Source organism: Oryctolagus cuniculus, chromosome 4, assembly GCF_051225735.1.
Source record: "Oryctolagus cuniculus isolate XC-2025 breed Fujian yellow rabbit chromosome 4, ASM5122573v1, whole genome shotgun sequence".
NCBI classification, from domain to species: Eukaryota; Metazoa; Chordata; class Mammalia; order Lagomorpha; family Leporidae; genus Oryctolagus; species Oryctolagus cuniculus.
In genome coordinates, this window is record NC_142870.1 from 25,474,454 (window position 1) to 25,496,728 (window position 22,275).

Consider the following 22,275-nt stretch of genomic DNA (forward strand, 5'->3'; position numbering starts at 1 on the left):
CTCTCCCTGGTTTGGTGAGAGGATAAAAAGTGAGAACGAGGTTATATGCCGAAATGCTTTATGGGACTCTGCCCATTTTGCCTCAGGGAAAAATGCCAATATTAGCAGAACTATGCTGTTCTAGCTCAACAAGAAAAAATAAAGCCATTTAGGAAATTTTACAACTTCCTCCTCCAAACACTTTGCTGTGAGTAAGCTAAAAATTATACTTTGTGTATCATATGTAATACTGAATGCTATGGTGCTTCTTTATTTTAGAATCAATAACCATCAGAAAGTAAAGAAAATGAGATCAAAGTAGACTGACCCAGTTTTCAAACAAATGATGGTTATAGAAGAAACAAAGGAAGTCAGAGAGAATGACACATTTCAAACTTAACAGACAGAGCAAAAGATGTTTAAAAGAGAAAACTACACAAAGGAAAATGTGCACAAAAGAAAACAGAAAAAAATTAAATGGCTCAAATTATCTAACAATTTTTTCCAAGTATAAGCCTGAAATAATTACTTAGAAAAGCATTCAAAGGGATCGGACATGAAACTAAAGACACTCTTTTTGTTAAGTTTACTTTTTTTTTTTAGTAAATTATAAGGGTGTAAGTTTCATTATGTGTTACATTAAATGCATTGTCAGCTTAAACAAATCCCATAAAAGTGCTTTAGAATAATGTTTTCAGTTCATTTCCCTTGTAACACAAATTATACTTCATGAAACTTTTGAAAAATGCTGATCATCATGATTGTATTGTTGAAATACATCATCAAAAACAGTAAAGATTTTTATTTAAGACAAGCTTCTCAGTTTCTCTTTAGAGAAGAATTTCTTTTTTATTGAATTTAAATTCAGAGAGAGAGAGAGAGAAACATAAAAGATAGATAGATAGATAGATAGATATATAGAGACCTCCCGTCATTGGTTCATTCCCCAGATGGCTGCAATACACATGGCTGAGCCAGGCCAAAATCAAGTTTCCAGAGCACAATCCAGGTCTCTTATGTGGGTGGCAGAGATACTTTTACCTTCTATGGTTCACATGAGCAGGAAGCTGCAATCATAAGCAAAGCAGTGCCTTAACTGCTGTACCAAACACTTGCCCTCATTTTCAAAACTGATATTTTTGTCATATTCATTTATTGAAGTTTGCTATAGAGTAAATGCTTATGCCCTAACATGTGATGTTAGTCTCAATGTGATAGTGTTAGGAGATGGTCCTTCACCTCACAATCCTGTTAGTGCCTTAATAAAGGGGCACAAGATTCTCTTTCTCTCTCTGAAGCACATGCTTTTCACCTTCACTCACCTGATCCTGTCGAATTTCAGCTCCCAGTCCCTGTATGTTTCGATGAGTAGGTCAGATGAGATTGTTTTCAACTTGACAATAATAATTAAGCAAATTTTCAGAGTACCATTTATCATATAAATTTATTTATTAACTTGCTTTTATCTTAAATTATTAATATTATAAATTATGTTACATATTAACTAATATCACTACTTTGGGGACAATTAATTAAATTTATATACTGAATCATGAAGAGAATATGAAATATTTAGATACTCTAAAGAGATAAGATCATATATGTAGCTTTCATATATGTAACACTAAATTGTGGAAGTAACCTAGGTAAGGTATTTTTATGGTAATAAAAAATATACAGCATTAGAAACTACCAAGAACACTGTGCTGTAAGTGTTACAGTCATAGAATCAGGGTATATTAGTTTCATTGTTGTCTCTGACAAAACTATTTGACCATCAGTTAGTCATGTAAATCCTCAGTCCTTAAGTTACTGTTCCTTAAGACTAGGAGATAAACCTGCCCTGCATATTCTGTGGTTTTAAAAACTGGAAACAGGCATGTATATGAGGTGTATAAAGTAGTCAAATTCATACAGACAGAATTTTCCAGGTGGTTTCTTAGGTCACGGGGAAAGTTGTGTTTAATGGGCTTGCAATTTCAGTTTAGGAAGAGGAAGAAGTTCAGAGATGATGGACCATAGTGTTGACTGCATAATAATATGAGTTTAATTACTATCACTGAGCCTAAAAAAATTTAAATGAACATAAAACATTTAAAAATAGTAAAATGGTAAATCTTATAAATGTTAATAACAACAAAAACTTATGAATAAATCCAAAACATTTATAAATACATTTATACTTATTTTAAAAATATTTAGTATATTTTTTCATTATGCAGCTAACATCTTCTGTTAATCAAACATATTTTAATTATTTCATCTCATAATTATTATATTTTATCAATTTCCTCAACTTTTTGAAAATCCAGAAGAAAAATGAAATACTAAAAGCAAGTTATATTATGATTTATGGTTAGAAATATTTTCATTTCAAATCTATAACACAATTCCATATTATATGCACAAGCTCATTTCAATACAGTTTACAAAGCTCCACTTTAGAGACAGGAAAGCCTTGTATAACTGTTCTTATCTTATCAAACACAAAATCACATCCTTCCTTAGTCATTTTGAGCTGTTCCTTCTGGTCTTTTTTCTTCCCTACTTATTTTCAATCTCATCCATATTTTATTTCAGAACACTCCTAGTTTACAAAGGACTTGAGAGATTACTTCATCAATCCACTTACAATGTTCCCTAATTTTTACCACTTGCTCTAAACTGATAGGCAGCATTGTTCTTTCTCCTTTCTTCCTCTCCATTTCTAATATTCCTTCCTCTCCTGTTATATGTGTGCTTACTAAACTTGAAAACCATGTTTTAAGCTTCTCACTCTTTACATTATCTTTTTTGAAGGTCTCATTTACTCACATGAATTCATACATCATCTTTCCATGCAAATGTTTAAAACTGTATCTCAATCAGAGACTGCTCAGAAGTTTTGATTATGCATTTGTAATAAGCAGGCTCACATTATGTCTGCAATAAGACATAATTAATTCATTATGCTTAGAAATGTACTTTCAAAACTTCTTTCCCTACCTGTCTTTTTTTTCTGATTTTTATTGACATTATTATCCTAATTTCCCAAGGTCAAAATTTCTGATTCTCTAAATGTCCTTTAAATTTAATAACTACTTTCCAACATCCTCTCAAAGCATGTATTCGATACTCCATTCTTGTCTACATTCAATATTATCCTAGTTAAGTTGTTAACAGTTCACAGGGGTGAGATTTGTTCTTAGTATAGCCATCATTATTTATGTTTTTTTGGCATTTTTATTCATTTGGTGTATTGCTGGATTCTATTCCAGCAACTCTACCATGGCCATACATAAATATAAATTATAAAATACAAGAATTTTATTTACTTTTAAATAAAATAATTAATGACTTCTTTTTTAAAATCAAAAATTAACTGAATTTAATTAATAATTAATAAATATTTATAACCACATTCTATTACTTAACAAAACATTCAGAACAGTTTTACATTTATAAGGTAACACACTGATGATACCAGTGAAATTCTTATTGGCATTTTCTAAATCACTCTTATACTTAGTAGGTAAAATCCATTCACATTTACTATTTTCTTGCTTTTTCTTCACAATTTTCTTTCTCCACTCAATTCCACTGTCCTCTATGTGACCTCTTATCTCTGCTGACTACTCCTCCATCAGTAGTTACTGTCTGTCATATTCATGTTTCAATTTGTTTACACAGCATTTTGAGACACTGAAAGGTTTTGGTATTGCTGATTAATAATTTATGTGTTTATGTCTACTATCCTCAATGGGATTTTGCATAAGTTGATTATAAATAAAATACTAGATTATGCATGAAAATACTTCAAAAATTCATAGAAAAAGAGAAGTAAAAGATAAATTAATCTTGGTGCAAAAAATTTTGGAACACATTTTTATGCACATATTTTCCTTGAACTTTTGGATGACTCTTTGAATATTATATGTATTAAGTGTACAGTGTGTATGTGTGTCTGTGTATATTTCACATTTTTATAGATTTTAATGCATACCATTTTATCTATCAATTTGTCATTATTATTATGATTTTTAAAAAAATCATCTATTATTTTTCACTTTATGTTTCTGTGTGGGAACAAACTGTTGAAATCCTTACTTAAGGTATACTAAGCTGATCTTCTGTATATTAAGATAATCGAAAATGAATCTTGATGTGAATGGAAGGGGAGAGGGAGTGGGAAAGGGGAGGGTTGTGGGTGGGAGGGACGGTATGGGGGGGAAAGCCATTGTAACCCATGAGTCGTACTTTGGAAATTTATATTCATTAAATAAAAGATAAAAAAAAATATTAATTGTCAATAAGATGCCAATTTTTAAAGATAATTCAAACTCTGAAATGGGGGAAATAAAATTGAAGAGAACAGAAACTGAAACATTTAGAATAATAACAAATCCAAAGTATCTGACAAGTTTTAGCCTGAGTAAGTATCTCAAAAACCCAAGAGGTTGTTTCCCTCATTCAGTGATTTTTATCTTCACAAAAGGAACAAATCTCAAACTTCTACAGATAAGCTGTTCATTTCTGTTTTATTGTTTGTTATTTGGCCTTCATGGGAATGTGTCTGGGACCTGATTTCTGTAAGCTCTCCAAGGGTCTATGAAATAGAATGTCATCAGATTTTCTGGTACTAGACAATAATGTCACTGTTCAGTTTGACATTGTGACTATTTTTGTATTCAAAAATTTTCTTAGATTTCCTTATATGAGAGCCTTTGGCTATACTCACACATGCAGACATGCACACATACACACAAAGTAAGCCACCATAGTTAACAGTGTACGTGCAGGTAATTGCAGCATATTATATCATATGAGCAATGACAGAAAAGAAATGCAGAGAAACTATAAAAAAGAATGGTCTCTGGAAGTCATAGCTGGATTTTTATATAAAACCTCCCAGTAGACATGGAGAAAGGCTCAAAATGAGAAAAACAAAATTTAATCTGATGTTTCCTTTTTTTAATCTTTTGGTTTCTATCCCTAGAGAATTTCTTATTTTGACATGTATAACATTCCTGTAGTGAACAGTAGTTACATCAGGGTAATTCCTTAGTACTATTTTGTTTCCTATATTCCATTTTTAGAATTTCTCAAAATGGCTGTGAATAGAAGGGTCAGTAAGAAGTATTTGGAGACACATGGGTGGAGAATTATCACGCTAATAAAACTTACATATGGCCAACAGACACCATTATAATATGGCTATGCAAAGAAAGGAAAGGCTCTTAATTACAAGAGGAAAATACAAATTCTTTTTTAGTTTGTATTTTATACTGTGGGAAACATTTAAATTAAGATAGGAGGAGATAGTGAAAACATTTTGAATCTTAACCACCTTTCTATAATTTTCAAAGTTGAATATTTTATTCAGCTACAATTCATATATATTTTCTCCTAGAAAGTAATCTGACATAGCACACAGCAAAAGAAAAATCAGCATTGATTAAGTATTAATAAATAACCCATTATGATTTATAAATTAGTAAATTTAACATGTTTCAGACTGAAATACGAACATGAGGACAAAACACAAAATGTTCACTAAACTCTCTTGAATTTCATTGGGTTGATGAACATTTTTCACAGTGAATAGAATAAATCATGTGCAATTTACTTATAGTGCTTATCATCCAATTAAATCAGCTTTTTAGTCAGATAAAACTGACTCTTAAAATTACACAGAGCCAACTAACAAAAGGCATTCTGGGATGGTATTTGACCATGGAAATAGGACAGCACTTGTAGATTTTACTGTGAGCAACACAGTTAAGCTAGCAGTAAAGAAAGCAAAGATTACTGTGTAAAAAAAGAAAACATTATAGAAATACATAAATTTCCTTCACAATTGGAATACAAACAATTTTAAAGAGATACTTGGTAACCTTTGTTACTTGAAGAATGACACAAAAGTGAAGAGCAATAGAGAAAAGGTGTCAGCCCTTACATAACAATGCAGTACATGATTACTACAGGACGATGTTTCATTGTTATTCTGGGTATAAATAATCATTTAAGCATTATTTGCTTATGGGTGTTTTTTTGTTTTTGTTTCTTTATACCAACTTTGGATCATGATGCACTGTACCATGATTGCCGAATGGAAAAAGTAATAAACCCACATCTATTATATTAATAAAAAATGAATCAAATATTTAACATCTTTTGGGAGGTTCAGCTTTAAATAACTATCCAATTAATTTCCTTCTTCATTACCTTCAATTTTAGAATGAACTTACTATTTTGTTTATCTATATTAAAACTTAAACTGGATACCCAATAACTATCACAATGCTTCCCATAACTGTACAGAATTGGTTGTAATTCTAGTTGAAATAGCTGAAAGGAAGTGGGTACTTATAGATGAGAGTTTTTAAAATTATACAGTAAGAGGTATGGCTTTTGGTGCAGTGGTTAAGGTGAGGGTGGGGATACCTGCATCCTATAATGGAGTAACTGGGTTTAGAACTTAGCTCCATTTTCCACTACAACTTTCTGCTAATGCGCTCCCTGGGAGGCTCATTTGATTGGGTCTCTGCCACCTTTATTGGAGACTTGCTCCAGCTCTTGGCTCCTGGTTTTGGCCTGACTCAGCCTCATCTCTTGCAGGCATTTCATGAATGAATCAGTGAATGGGAGACACTCTTCTCTTTCTCGTCCTCTGTGCCCTTTTCTCTCTCTGTTCCTTTTTGTCTTTCTGCCTTTCAAACCACTCAAAATAAATAACTAAAGGGATTCAATAAAATAAAATTATAACTAATAAAGACAAGCCTTACATTTTTATTTAGGTGTTCTACACCTACTCTGGCTTGGCATCACTTCTCCTTTTATTCAAATGGTTACTGAGTGCCTATTATGCAGCATTCACTATGTCACACAAATAATTCAGGATTGTGGAGTTGAATGCATTCATACGCTTTCACAAAGCACCATTTTCTTTATTTTTAAGATTTATTTTATTTATTTGAAGGATAGAGTTACAGAGAGAGCCAGAGGCAGAGAGAGACAGAGAGAGAGACAGATAGACAGAGAAAGAGACAGAGAGACAGAGAGGTCTTGCATTCACTGATTCACTCCCCAAATGGCTGTAACAGCCAGAGCTGGGCTAATCCGAAGCCAGGAGCCAGGAGCCAGGAGTTTCTTTTGGGTCTTCCACGTGGTGCAGGGGTCCAAGGAACTGGACCATCTTCTACTGCTTTCCCAGGCCATAGCAGAGAGCTGGATCAGAAATGGAGCATCTGGGACTTGAACTGACACCCATATGGGATGCTGGCCCTATTTTCTGGCAAGGGTATTCTAATAAAGATTAATTCAAAGATAAAAATCTGCTTGCAAAATAAGCTTCCTGCTAAAGTGCTTAGGAAGCAGCAAATGTTGGCTCAAATACTTGAGTACCTGCTTCTGTGGGACACTCAGACGGAGTTCTTGGCCCCTAGCTTCAGCCTGACCCAGCCTTGCCATGTGGGAAGTGAAACAGAGAAAAAAGGACTTTTTTTTTTTTTTTTTTTTTGACAGGCAGAGTGGACAGTGAGAGAGAGAGACAGAGAGAAAGGTCTTCCTTTTGCCATTGGTTCACCCTCCAATGGCCGCCGCGGCTCGGCTGGCGCACTGCTGTCAGCGCACTGCGCTGATCCGATGGCAGGAGCCAGGTATTTATCCTAGTCTCCCATGGGGTGCAGGGCCCAAGCACTTGGGCCATCCTCCACTGCCCTCCCGGGCCACAGCAGAGAGCTGGCCTGGAAGGGGGGCAACCGGGACAGAATCCGGCGCCCCGACCGGGACTAGAACCCGGTGTGCCAGGGCCGCAAGGCGGAGGATTAGCCTAGTGAGCCGCGGTGCCGGCCTAAAAGGATTTCTCTCTCTCTCTCTCTTTCCCTTTTAAAATAAATAAATGAATTTGAGTTTTCCTTTCATTCTTGAATTATGCTAACCAATTGAGTATCAAATTCAACATGAAGTTAATCACCGTCTAAATGTTTTAATAGATACTATTATAACTAATATAATTATATTATATTGTAGCTATTATATTTATATATTATATAAATTTATATATTTAAATATTATGTATATAATATGTAAATAGTTGTGTATTTGATATATTTATATATTAATATATTTGATGTATATTTATATATTTATATAATATTATAACTATTATAATTAATAGGTATTTCCATCCTTCAATTAATAATCCCTTTCCTTGGAAGTTTAGGCAATTCCTCCAATATAACAAGCTACAAGAAGATGTAGAATTCTGCTCCTATCAGCCTAAAAAATTGCATAGCTTTTTTTCTCACGTAGTCATCCTGAAAACAAAATGACTTTTTTTAGTATGTCTTCTCAGCTCAATACTATGTAAACTCTGGCTACTAAAGGTTATCTCATCTTAATCTTCTGTTTTGTTCATAAATAATCATTATTTTTTTTGGGGGGGGAGACAGAGTTCCCATCTCTGGCTTTTCCCCAAATGCCTGTAAAATGCCACAGCCAGGAGCCAGAAAGTCAATAAGGTTTCCCACATGGGTGGCCAGAGCCCTATTACTGAAGCTATCACCAGTGCCTCCTAGAGTCTGCATTATCCGGAAGCTGCAACAAGGAGTCAGCCAGTGCTGCACACTTCAGATATTGGACCAGGTACTCCAATATGGGACATGGGCTTGTTAAACACTGGGCCAAATTCCCACTCCTTTAACTTTTATGTATTTATTTATTTGTTTTATTTATTTAAGGCAGAGAGAGAGAGAGAGAGAGAGAGAGAGAATGAATCTTCCTTTAGCTGGCTCACTCCTCAAATGCCTGCAACAGCTGGTTTGGACCAAGACTAAGTCAGAGCCAAGACCTCTCTCTGAGTCTCCCATGCAGGTGGTAGGGACCCAAAGGTGCATACAGTGTGATAATACAAATATTCAATGTGTGAAGAACATATTAGGCTAGTCGGCATTTCTATTAAACTTTTTTTAAAAAAATTGATTAAATATTTAAAAATCACACAAATTTGGGGGTAGTATGACATTTTGATAAATATATACAATGTGTATTGATCAAATCAGAGTAATTATTTCTCTTTTTCATTTTTTTTAAATTTTATTTAGCTCACAGGTAGAGTTATAGAAATGAGAAAGAGAGAGAGAGATAGAAAGGTCTTCCTTCCACTGGTTCACTCCCCAAATGACTGCTATGGCCAGCGCTGCGCAGATCCCAAGCCAGGAGCCAAGTGCTTCTTCCTGGTCTCCCATGTGGGTGCAGGAGCCCAAGCACTTGGGCCATCCTCCACTGCCCTCCCGGGCCACAGCAGAGAGCTGGACTGGAAGAGAAGCAACCGGAATTAGAACTGGCGCCACAGGCAGAGGATTAACCAAGTAAGCCACGGTGTCGGCCCCTCTTTTTCATTTCTTTATCATGAGAGCCTTTGAACACGTCTTATTTGCTCAGAAAATCTATGGTAAGTTATAGTGAACTATTGTCACCACCCTGTGTGGTGGTACTTTAATCTTCTTGACAAAGAGTGGCAGTGTGTGGTTGATGAAAATCCCTATTTTTCACCTTGTTATAAGTTGTCAGGACTCTTACGTATTCTCTTTAGCCATGATTAGGATGTGTGGAAAGATCTGAATATGTGCAGACGTTTCAATAGGAACTTACTCTCATCTAGAAATTTAGAAGATGTTGTAAACACGAAAATCTTACTCTTCAATTAGAATGTGATTTCTTTCATCAAAGAAGTTGGGCCTTATAAATATAACATTTTTGGAAGATGAGGAATCATTTTTCCCGAGTGTATCCCTGACCTAAATCCTCATTCTCTGTACTAGTATACAGAATTCAACCTCTCTATTATAATCAAATTTAACAAGCTGAGTGTCCTATATTTCATAATTCCCTTGATTATACAAACATATACAAACACATATTCTGATTTTGTGTTCGTCAGAAAGTAACTATTCTAGAGATACAACCTGTCACTTATTTGTTTTTTATGCTATCATATGTACATGGAATATTTTATGGAATCGTGTTTTTTATTTTTACAGTAATTTAAGATAATTTTATGTAATTATATGAAAATGGAAAAACATTTTATATTTATACAAAACAAGCTTACTAGTGTTTGAGAGGTAACTTTAGATAAGTAGTGTTTTTAAAGAATATATATAATAGTTTGGATTTCAATTTAAGAGTAATAATACCAAGGTTTGAAACTTCCTAATGTTTTATACAAAAGAATAATTGAGTGAAATATTACAAAATACTTACTCTTGGGGAAATTAATATCATTCTTATTTAATAAAGATTATTTGCCATAGGCATATTGTAAAATTTATACTCATAATATTCACTAATATACTTCTCATTTTTATATGTAAGCATGGTCTATAGTTCCCTACTTTATAAACATTTATGAAGAAACTGAGTTGGGGGCCGATGCCATGGCTTTCACTTGGTTAATCTTCCGCCTGCGGCACCAGCATCCCATTTGGGCGCTGGTTCCAGTCCCAGTTGCTCCTCTTCCGGTCCAGCTCTCTGCTGTGGTCCAGGAAGGCAGTGGAGGATGGCCCAAGTACTTGGGCCCTGCACCCACATGGGAGACCAGGAGGAAGTACCTGGTTCCTGGCTTTGGATCAGCGCAGCACTGGCCGTAGCGACCATTTGGGGAGTGAACCAACAGAAGGAAGACCTTTCTCTATGTCTCTCTCTCTCTCTCACTGTCTATAACTCTACCTGTCAAATAAATTAAAAAAAAAAAGAAACTATTTTGGCTTATATGAGTATTTTTCAGTAACACACTTTAAATTGAAGTATTATTCTTCTTCTTATTCCAGGCTTAAAGATGGATCACTTCATCTGACAATTGGTTTTTGAATTTACATGTACTATCTGGTTAAATTTAACCAAATTTAATATTTAAACTGATAAATGTAAAAAATTTTAATACATTGCTTATCCAGATAGGAAATTTTTGATACCAGTTAATTGGATGCACATTCTTAATGACAAAAGGTAGCATTTAGATAATATTTAGTAAATATTTTGGTAGTTTGAGCACCTTCAATATGCTACAGTTATGTTGTGTTTTCTTTCATACCTCTAAGATCAAATAAGTACATTCAAGTACATTAAGACGCTGACCTCAGAACATCTAATGTTAAGCGCTCATCATAATATCTAGCTTATATTTCATATATCTGTCTAAGTTTTATATGTGAATACACACTTTTAACATGTAAAAGACTGGTTCTAATATAACCCTAAATTTCTTTTGGAGATTTAAATAAAGGACAGAACAACAGAAAAGTCAACAATCAAATTACACATTTACAAAAATAATTTTACCATTTACTCTGTATCTAGAATAAATTGTTTTGTGCAGTGGCACTATCAATAGCTTGGCAGAGGATCAGGAATTGTTTTAACAGCTACATTACCTATGAGCTGATAATATTCTATAACACTAATAGTGATAGCATTAAACAAATAATGATTTGAAATAAATGCCTTAAAGACAATACATATTATGGCAAATAATATTCACTGTCATGTATACCATATATCCATGATCCAAATCAGGTGCTATTTTTAAATATACTGATAATTACTAACAATATTACCTTAAAGACCAATCCCTATTTTCTGGCAAGGGAATTCTAATAATGATTACATTCAAAGATAAAAATCTGCTTGTAAAATAAAGCATTTATTGACTTAGAAAGGCTATGCAAAATTCATCAGCAAAAATATGAATCATTTGTAACATTTAGAATTCTGCCAAACTGCATTGAGAATTCATAGAAAACTATAGAAATTGCATTGACAATATCCCATAAGAAAATGTTGTCCTTGTGTCCCTTATTTGAAATTCACTCACTGATCACAGGGACACTAAAACAAGGACACTCCCCACTCAGTAAATCTGGAGACAGGTCGTACCAACATCTGTTCTCCATATACCTATTTAATGAGGTCATTTGGTACACATACCATGCACTGGGGAGTGCTTAATTTTTAGTAGGACCATTAATCTAGCAAAAAGTTGGTGAATTAAAATTACCTTTGAATTGAAATAGAATACTCCTTTGTCTAATTTATTCAAATTTATTGACATAAGCCCTTATGTAGAAACCATTTTGTAATTAGCTAAGAATAAATATATTAGGCGTAGAACACACTGCTGTCAAAATAACCAAGCACTTTTGTAACCTTGAAAATCCAGGAGCTAGGAGCTTCATCTGGTTCTCCTACATGGATGGCAAGGCCCCAAACACTTGAGCCATCTTCCATTGCTTTTCCAAGGCCATAAGCAGGGAGCTGCACAGGAAGTGGAGCAGCTCAGACACAAACACGCAGCAATATGGAATGCCAGTGTCACAGGTGGAGGCTTTGCACACTACACTATAATGTCGGTGCAACACTCAACAGATTTTAAATATGGATATTGAGCTGTCTAGAGACAAATGTATTCAATGATTTCGGGCTCTGAAAATCCTGCTGGACACTGATTGTAGAAACAATCTTTAATGCTGTCATTTTTAATGAGATATTTACATGAATAGAAACACATTTTAAATATTTACCTATGTAAAAATGAAGAGAATGAAAACTGTTCATGCAATGCTGTATAACTTAAAAGTTAACTACATCTTGAGTGTGGGATTTTTAACATTTGTAGTTTGGGGCTTTGTTCTTTCAGTAAATAATTTTTGTGAAACTCCTATTAACAGCAGCAATAAATTTTGCATTTCTTGCAGCTGGAATTTGGAGTAGGCTTTGTGGCACAGTGTGTTAAGCCATTAGGATCAAGTCCTGCCTCTACTACCAAACCAGCTTTCCTGCTAATGTGCACCCTAGGAGGCAAGTGGTTTAAGTAGTTAGGTCCCTGCCACCTATGTATGAGACTGAATTGGAGTACCTGGATCCCAGCTTTGTTCTGGTCCAGCCCTAGCAAGAGGGGCATTTGGGAAGTGAAGAAGCAGATGAAAGATCTCTTTTATTCTTCCTTCTTCCTTCTTCCTTCTTTCTCCTTCTTCTCCTCCTCCTCCTCTTCTTCTTATTTCTCTCTCTCCCTCCCCCTTTTCTCTATTTCCTCTCTCTCTCTCTGCCTTCCAAATAAAAAAATATATAGTAAATAAATAACATTTAAGAAAAAGCTGATGTTCATCTGACCAAATGAAAAAAAAAAGTATGTTTTATCACTTTTAAAGATAATTGTGCATTAAATGGAATTCAAGGAAAAGAACTGTTGGTCTAGGATTATAATTTTATATTATTCAGAAGTGAGACTTTTGACCCTACAAAAGATTAATGGCAAAGTAATGAAGCTGCCCGTGGACTAAGTTCTTATCAGATGTGACATCTAGGTTTACATATTGGAAAACATATTGTAAACTAGTAGCCCCACAACTGAACAGTTTTACATAAAGCAAAACACCATTTCTGAGACATGAGATTACTTTTTCTCAGTTTTGTGCAATTCTGTGCATGATTTCATTACCAGAAACTGTCCACATGAATATCTAATAAAAGAATGAAAGCAACAGAAACAACTACACTTAGAGAATGATGAGCCCTAGGGAGTTTGGAAATCCTTAGCCTTTGCAGCACTGTCTGGAATGACCTTGTTGGCTGATAACCACTTACAGAGGGAACACAAGATGATTTTCATGGGGAAAAGGAAAAGAAAGGACCAGAGAATAGTACAATTTTTAAAGTGTTCTGTGACTGAGAAACTCTGGAGAATGTATATTTAAGATTATTCCATTAAGGTCCTGGGACACCCACTTTAAGAGCACCTAGAATAGGGGCTGGAATTGTGGCACAGCAGGTAAAGCTGCCACTTGAGAAGATGGCATCACAAATAGCCACTGGTTTGTGTTCTGGTTGCTTCACTTCCAAACCAGGTCCATACAAATGGCCTGGGACATGCAGTGGAAGACGGTCCAAGTGTCTGGGCATCTGCCACCCATGTGGAAGACCCAAATAAATCTCATGGCATCAGGCCGGTGCCGCGGCTCAATAGGCTAAACCTCTGCCTGCGGCACTGGCAGACCGGGTTCTAGTCCCGGTCAGGGCGCCGTATTTTGTCCCGGTTGCCCTTCTTCCAGGCCAGCTCTCTGCTGTGGCCAGGGAGTGCAGTGGAGGATGGCCCAGGTCCTTGGGCCCTGCACCCCATGGGAGACCAGGAGAGGCACCTGGCTCCTGGATTTGGATCAGTGCAATGCGCCGGTCACAGCACGCTGGCCGTGGCGGCCATTGGAGGGTGAACCAACAGCAAAGGAAGACCTTTCTATCTGTCTCTGTCTCTCTCTCTCACTGTCCACTCTGCCTGTCAAAAAAAAAAAAAAAAAAAAAAATCTCATGGCATCAGCCTGGCCCCGTGCTGGCTGTTGTAACCATCTAGGGAGTCAACCAGCAAACTGAAGGTCTCTCTGATTCTCTCTGTCTCTCTCTTTTTCTGTTCCTTTTGATATAACTTTTTTCAAAATCAATAAATAAAACTTTTAAAAAAGAAGACCTAGAATAAAGATTAACACTTGTCTCCAAGACATTGGACTGCCTCTCCTTTTACTGAACTTTAATTTTGTAGGGTTATATAGGAGAGATCTTAAAAAAGTTCATGAGACATGCTATAGGAAACAACTACGCATAGGTTTTTCAATATTTGCATCAAACTTAATTTTTTTTAAGTCTTTTTCATGGAAATTTTGCAGGACCCTCACACTTGGATTAAAGTCATAAATGTTAACATACCTTCAATGTCTAATTTAAACTGCTCCCTTTCTGTGAGTTCAATCTCAAAGCTTCCACACTCACTCATTCCATAGGCACCTTAACCTCATTTTATTTCCAATATTAACTGAAATCCCACAACTACTGAGAACCATTTCCTCTAACCCTTTACAAAGAATCTCCAGGAATTCCTCAGTTTGCAACAACATGTCACTTCCCAGATGTCCAAGCCCAAGCATTTGCCTGTCATTGTCTCTCATCATAGCCTTTAATTTTGTTTACTCCCTGGCTGATATCAAAATAAACTCGTGTGTGCAAAATTTGGAAGTTTTCAAAATGCTCATGGGAAATGTGTATTATGAAGAAATATGCATGAATTTCAAAAGTTTTTTTTAACAAAATGCCTTATTTTTCCATTCCACTTTTCACACATTTTTGAAGTACATGTAGATCCTACTCCTACAGTCAGATAAGAAATGCCATTGATGTTAAGAGGCCCTTTTGATGTTTTAATCCCCAGAATGTAACAATGTGCTTAGCAAATAGTAAGTTCTAAATGAACCTCCTGAAAAACTTCATGTATATATAAACTGAGTGATACTAGCAATCAACACTATAAAAATATGGATAATTATGTACTAACCACTTCTTTTAATACATAAGTTTTGATTTTGCTTTTTGTTGTACTCTCTGCTTTCAAAAATATCACACACATACCAAATACTTCATTTCTAGGGAATTTAGATTTTTTCTTCTAACACCTATATTTATATGTGCATTTTTAAACTTATCAATTATGCATTTCATATGGCATTAAGATTGTAAAGCTAAGTAGTACTCTGACTTGAGTGGCAACTGTGATTTAGGACTGATTTTAAAAGATTTTAAATCTCCTTACTTGTTCTACAAAGCTGGTTTTGCCAGTGGTAGATAAAATAAAATAGTAAGGTAAGGTAATGTTTAAGTAAGGGTTATTTAATTACAGGGATTTTTGTTTTGTGTTAATATCCATGGTCTCTTTTACAGCATTTTCTCACTGTAAATTTCATTAGAATAAAGGATAAGACTTACACTCAATGGAAGTAAATGCTTCCTATTTTAAGAAATCAAATATTTTATTTATTTCATATGTGTATTATCCAATTTTTTCTCATTGTTAACAAGGCACAAACTTTTTAATTGCTGATAAACATGAAAATATTATTTCCTAAAATTATCACATCATAAAGTAATTTTCAGTTATGCATGTCTATATCTTTTCTAAAAAATCATAATTGATTCTTTTATCAGCATAAAATTAAAAACAAATAATACATTTTTGGTTATGAAAACACTCTCTTTTTAGTTGGTGTCTTGGATTGCTGGCATTGCAATTACAAATACTCAGACCACGTGCCTTAAACATAAGCAATTGGTTCAAATTTCTGGAGACTAGAAGCATGAAAAAAACATCAGTTGGGTTGCTTCCTTCCCTGGATGTTCAAGGGGAATGGGTCCCTTGACATTCTCCTACTTTCTGATGGTTTGCTGGTAATTTTTGGTGTACCTTACTTTCTACTGAATCAGCCTCCGCAATCATCTTCACTTGCTTGTTTTTTTGTGTGTTTCTCCAAATTTCCCCATTTTATAATGACTCCATTCGTATTGGTTTAGGATCCCCTGTAGTGACATAATTTTAACCTGATTATATCTGTAAAGACCCTGTCTTCAAATCAGGTGATATTCTGAGGTGCTGGGTGATAAAACCTCAACATAAGAATGCTGAGAAAACAACCTATGACTGTTATTTAGGGGGTGGCAACACATTTAGTTCCTTTTATGACACCACATAACTTTAAAACTCATCAATGAGAATATAGAAAACAAAAAACTTTCTGAGTAAATTAACTTACAATACATTGAAACGATATGGCAAATCAAGATTACACAAGGTAAGCCAAATAGTTGTCAAAGAGCTTTAGAAATGCTTTCTTAATTGATGGATCTATGTCACACTCACCCATTAAAACTTGAGTAGTGAAATATGTTAAACACAGTTACATAAATTTAAATACTATGGAAGCTCCAAAAGAGTACTTGCTATGTAATCAGAACAAAATAGTTCTGGAACTTAATTCGAGTTTTTACTGTACTAACAACCTCAGCGAAGCAAACTTCTCTTGTTGAGTCTCAGTTTCCTTTTAAGTAAAACAAGAACAAAAAGTAGTATCTCTGCTCCTACTTTTCACAGTACTATGATTATTTATCGTTTTTCTATCTCCCTCCAACTACCTCTCTAGTTAGTGAGTCCTAAAGGGGGGAGTTCACTATTTCCTTGCCTGTCTAACACAATACACTGAGTAGATATTGGGTGCACATCTAATGTCTTGCAACACTTGTTTCTAACATTTTGATATCTACAACTGTATGTTCATGATAAAATTTTACAAAGCTCAGTAGAAGTTAAAAGGGACAAAAATTTTAACATATATCAACAGAATTTTTTTCTTTCAGATTTGTTTTAAATAGAAAAATCTATGGGATTTAATCTATGAAAAACAGATACATGTACACAGGTATCCTCAAACACATAAAACTATGCATTTATAAATTATTTTGTGCTAGAATTGGATTTAATATGGTTTGATGATTCAAAACTTTTCAAAGTTGGAGTGATCATTTTACTGTATATCAGTAAAATGATATATTAAAAAGTATCAAAATGTTGCTATTTTAAATTAGAAATTATGTATAATTAATACACTTAAATTTAATCTTGGAGTAAATTTAATTACTTACAAATATGTTCAACTATGTTCAAACAAAACTCTCCCCTGATTATTTCGAGTAGTTCAGATATACAATGACATATTTAACAAAATTAGGTATAATGATTCCAAATCCATAAAGTTGGGCACTTCCATATCGAGGATATGTATGTCAAAAAATATTTGTTTTAAAATTATAACCTAGTACCTTCTAGAGCAGAATTTCTTTATCTCAGTACTATTAATACTTTCTACATAATTCCTTGTGGACATCTTATGCATGTAGGATATTTAGCACCTTCCTTGGTGTCAGTCCACTGGAGACTAGTGCACTCCCAATATCCATGTGCAGTGTGACAGCCAAAAATATAACCAGACATTGCCTAACATCTCCTGGGACAAAACTTCCCCACTGAGAGCCATTATTTTAGATAAAAACAATGTCTGTTAATCTAATGTCAAAAAGGATACTGTGCAAAACCATTTTTAACTTGTCAATAAAATGTGGCTTGTAAGAAATGTTATGTAAAAGATAAAGTCTACATTAATACACACAGTAAGCTATTATATTCTAAGTATAAAACAGTTCTTATGTTAAAATGTTCCCTAAATAGTATGGTCATTTAGATCATTGTTCCTATTTATAAAACAGTTTTGGCATACAGCTCAGCAGCCACAAAGCCTAGAGTAAAATATTAATTTCATTTAAATTACGCTAGCCAAAGTTGCATCATCTGAACTTCTGAAACATTCTATTTCTGCTTCAGTATTTTCTTTTAACATCCTCTCTCATTAATGTCCCTAAATATCTGGCATATTTAGCTTCAAATTTTGGCTTGAAATAGTGTCTTCTTGGGAAAGTGATACAGAATAAGATGATTTCTCTGGCTTGGATCCGGCTCTCTTCCTGTCTTTGTATTTCTCTTAAATTTCAAATACTGAACCTTGAATCAAAAATATTCCAAAATGCTAATTTGAAATATATCACATGCAAAAAATTTGATATATATATAATATACATGATAAAATAGAGCCATTTCAAGTTTAATATGAGTCAAATGCAATAGATGAAAGAGCTTACAGCTATTATTTAAAGCTTCCCCAGCATATTAAATCTGAAGTTGATTGGGTATCCATGAGTGCAATGCAAAGTTACACGAAACACACAAATATAGCAAGTGTATTCCAGGATTTCTGAACTTTCAACACCTTAAAGTGGGAAAGAAAAAACTGCTGTAAATATTATTTTTTCGTTTCCTCTGGTTTAAGTGCAGCAGGTAGATTTTTCTTAAAAGGAAATACTTGGAGACCACTTTTGTACATACTTTTTGTCAAGCATATATAATCAGCCCACCTGGATTTCCCGGACAGGATTAATCACTGGAACAGATGGCCACTGATGAAACATAAAGCATTCTGTTCAATTACAGTAGCACCCACTTATCTGAGGGAACACATTCCAAGACCCTCAGTGGATGCCTGAATTTTTGAATAGTATCTAGCTAGCTAGCTAGCTAGCTAGCTTCCTATGCTATATCCCCATCATAAAATTTAATTCATAGACTAGGTAAAGAATTAATAATAAAATTTTAAAAATTTGATTCATTGCTAGAAATGTTATATGAAAGTTGCCTCTCTTTTTCTCTCAAAATTTTTTATTGTACTATACATAGGAATTAGTAACCTCAGTATAATATTTTTTCTTTCCTTATCAAGTCGAAAAGGTTCACCTTTTCTCTTCAACAAAGCACTTCAAGCTTCTCTTGGGCATGTCCCAATTGTGAGCCTCTCTTGTGCTTTTGGGTCAAATAAGGGTTACTCTACAGAAGCACTGTGATAATCAATCTGATAACCAAAACAACCAGGTGCCTAATGAGCAGGTCACAAATATAGCTATGCTAGTTCAAAGGAAATTTACAGCCTTGGTTTGATGTAATATAACAGCCTGAGATGTCATCGTCTTACTCTGAATGGTGCACAATTTAAAATTTACAAATTGTTCATTTTGTGAATTTTCCATTTACTATTTTCAAATCATGGTTGACTCCTGGTCTCCAAAACTGCAGAAAGCAAAGCAATGAATAAATTTGGACTATTGAACAGGGAAATCATAGGGTTAGGAGAAGAAATTATTTGCAGATATTATATCATGTTCTTCTAGGAGGGTATTTTAAAAAGTTCATGGAAAATAGAATTGAAAATGAGTTTCTTTTGATTCAACAAATTTTGAAACTGATGCATAGGTTTTTGTTTTCATTATATGCATTTTCTATGAACTTTTGTGGGCCATTTGTATTCTCAGTGGCTGTGGCAGGAGTTAGAATCCCTGTGAGGGGTTGCTAAGGTTATCATCTGAGGGGCATCACATAGAAGAAAATCAGTTTGAGCACCTGGCTGCTGAAGGACTCCTAGGGAAAGACTGTGGTACGAAGCTTTTAGGAGCAGAGGTAATTGATACCAGGTTTTAGGGAGTCAATGTTGTAACTGCATGATGTTATCTCCAGCCCAAAAGTCTGTTTTAAAACTGCAATTTCAAAATTGCTTTGGTTAAATGTAAAAATGACAATTCCACAGAGAAGGTCCCAAGAAGGCCCATTGTGATCCAGGGCCAGATGTGAGCAGCAGTCAGATAAAGAATGAGAAATAACAATCAGGAAGGATATGGAGGATGTGCAAGCACTTTATCCAGGCAAGGGTCACTTATGCTGGTAAAATATATGTGCTCTGATTTTGTACAATAAAAGTATAGATCTGAAGTGTGAACTTTTGAGAATTTTAACCTTACACACAAAGTACCTTCAAAATGGCATTATGTGTTAACATATTTCAAATTTAAAATGATCTCAAGCTATGAGAACAGAATGTATAACTGGCTTACTCATACACAGATAATTTCAACTATTTAATGTAAATTTTAACAGTTTCCTTGCGCTTATTGCACTGTGCTTCCTCCATCTTTGTAACCTCTTCCTCTATGTAACAGCTGCTGTGAATTTTCCATATTACCTGTATCAATGTTCAAAAGTTAAGTTTAAAATTATAATACAGGAAAAATTCTAATTCATTTTAGTATTGAGGTTTTGTTGCAGACATTTTAGGTCTAAAGTAAAAAAGAACAAGTTTGGTTTCTTTACAGTTACATGATTCAAGTTCTAATTATGAGTGTGTACCTTTCTCAACTATCCAGTTTGCTCAAACTTTTCATAATGATACCCTTCCTGATTTATGTTGATTCTCAATTTTAAATCAAAACTGCACCATGACTTCTATGAGCAACACAATTCTAACACTCAATTCTGTGGTTGAAGAGCTTTGACTTGTCATGTCTTTCAGATCAGTTTAGGACTTCCAGAAGCCATGCCACACTTCCATTGTTTCTTTAGTAGGATGAACAATAGGTCTTTTGTGACAACAACAACAACAAAATCTCTAAATCTCTTGTCACTTTCTCTCTGTTGGCAATTATCTATTTAATGAGTCTCTGAAGGAATTTTCTCAACTTGAAAATCAGCAAGATAAAGGGGGAACCTATCCCTATAACTATAAAGTAATATCATATTGTTGGGAGGGTTAAAAAAAGGGAAATCAATTAAAGTCTATGTTCCCATTAACTCCAATTGGAATTCCACAATATTTCTGTCACTTTCCCTTAAAATTATATTCAACACATGTTGTTAAGCAAAATGCATGGCAGTGGAAATTTTCATGAATAAACACAATACCTTGACTCTGTCTAGATCTTAAAATACATCACTCCATTTCTGATATATAAATACTACACACAGGCTTCCATCCTCTAATTATTATGCTACTATATGTAAGGACAGTAGTTAAGTCAGTGCAAATAAAACATTTAAGGCAGAATTTCTTTCCCTAGAGAAAAAACAGTTTATTGGCCATAAAGATATTGCTAAAATGAGGTAATTTAAAAACAGGTGTACTATTTTATCTTTTATTATACTAATGGATTTCTAGTCCCATAGAAAAGTGTATTACACAGTTAGGGGCTCTGTAAGTGTAATAATAATGGTGTTAAGAGCTACTAATTACTGAGCATGGGTTGTGCCAGTACTGTATTCATATGGATTTTCTCTTTCAATTCTCACTTCAAATCTATGGGTCACTGGGGCCAGCGCTGTGGTGTAGCAAGTAAAGCCACAGCCTGTGGTGTTGGCATTCCCTACGGGCACTGGTTCGAGTCCCAGCTGTTCCACTTCCTATTCAGCTCTCTCCTACGGCCTGGGAAAATAGTAGAAGATGGCCCAAGTCCTTGGGTATCTGCACCTGCGTGGGAAACCCAGAAGCAGCTAATGGATCCTGGCTTCGGATGGGGGCAGCTCTGGCCGTTGAAGCCAGTTGGGGAGTGTGCCAGCGGATGGATGGAAGACCTCTCTCTCCTCTCTGCCTCTCATTCTCTTTCTGTGTAAACTCTGACTTTCAGATAAATAAAGAAATCTTAAAAAAAAAAAATCAATGAGTTAGACTCCACTATTATCATGATTTTACAAATGAGGAAGTAAAGGTAAGGGAGTGCAAATAACAGCCACTAAGTGATGAGACACTAAATCTAAGCTCAAATCCCAGGAGGTTTCCCTAATTGCCAATCTTGACCATGAGGCCACAAGTTTTCTCCACTTAGTGTTACATGTGCCTTTTGCCCTCACATATTTGTCCTCCTTAGAGTTCATTATACTCCAGTGGTCAACAGGACTACTCTCAGAGCTGTTCATCTTCCCCATCATTATCATTTCTTAAAAAGTGTCATTTCTATGAGTTATTTATTTGAAAAGCAGAGTTACAGGGGAGGGGGGAAGAGACAGTGTGAAATCTTCCATCT

General features: G+C 34.7%; 1 protein-coding gene across 2 annotated transcripts in view; it reads right to left on the minus strand.

Annotated features, from left to right (window-relative positions):
* The window catches only part of NCAM2 (neural cell adhesion molecule 2), a 586,819-nt gene that overhangs the window by 516,288 nt on the left and 48,256 nt on the right, over window positions 1-22,275 (minus strand). The gene's annotated exons all lie outside the window — the stretch shown is intronic.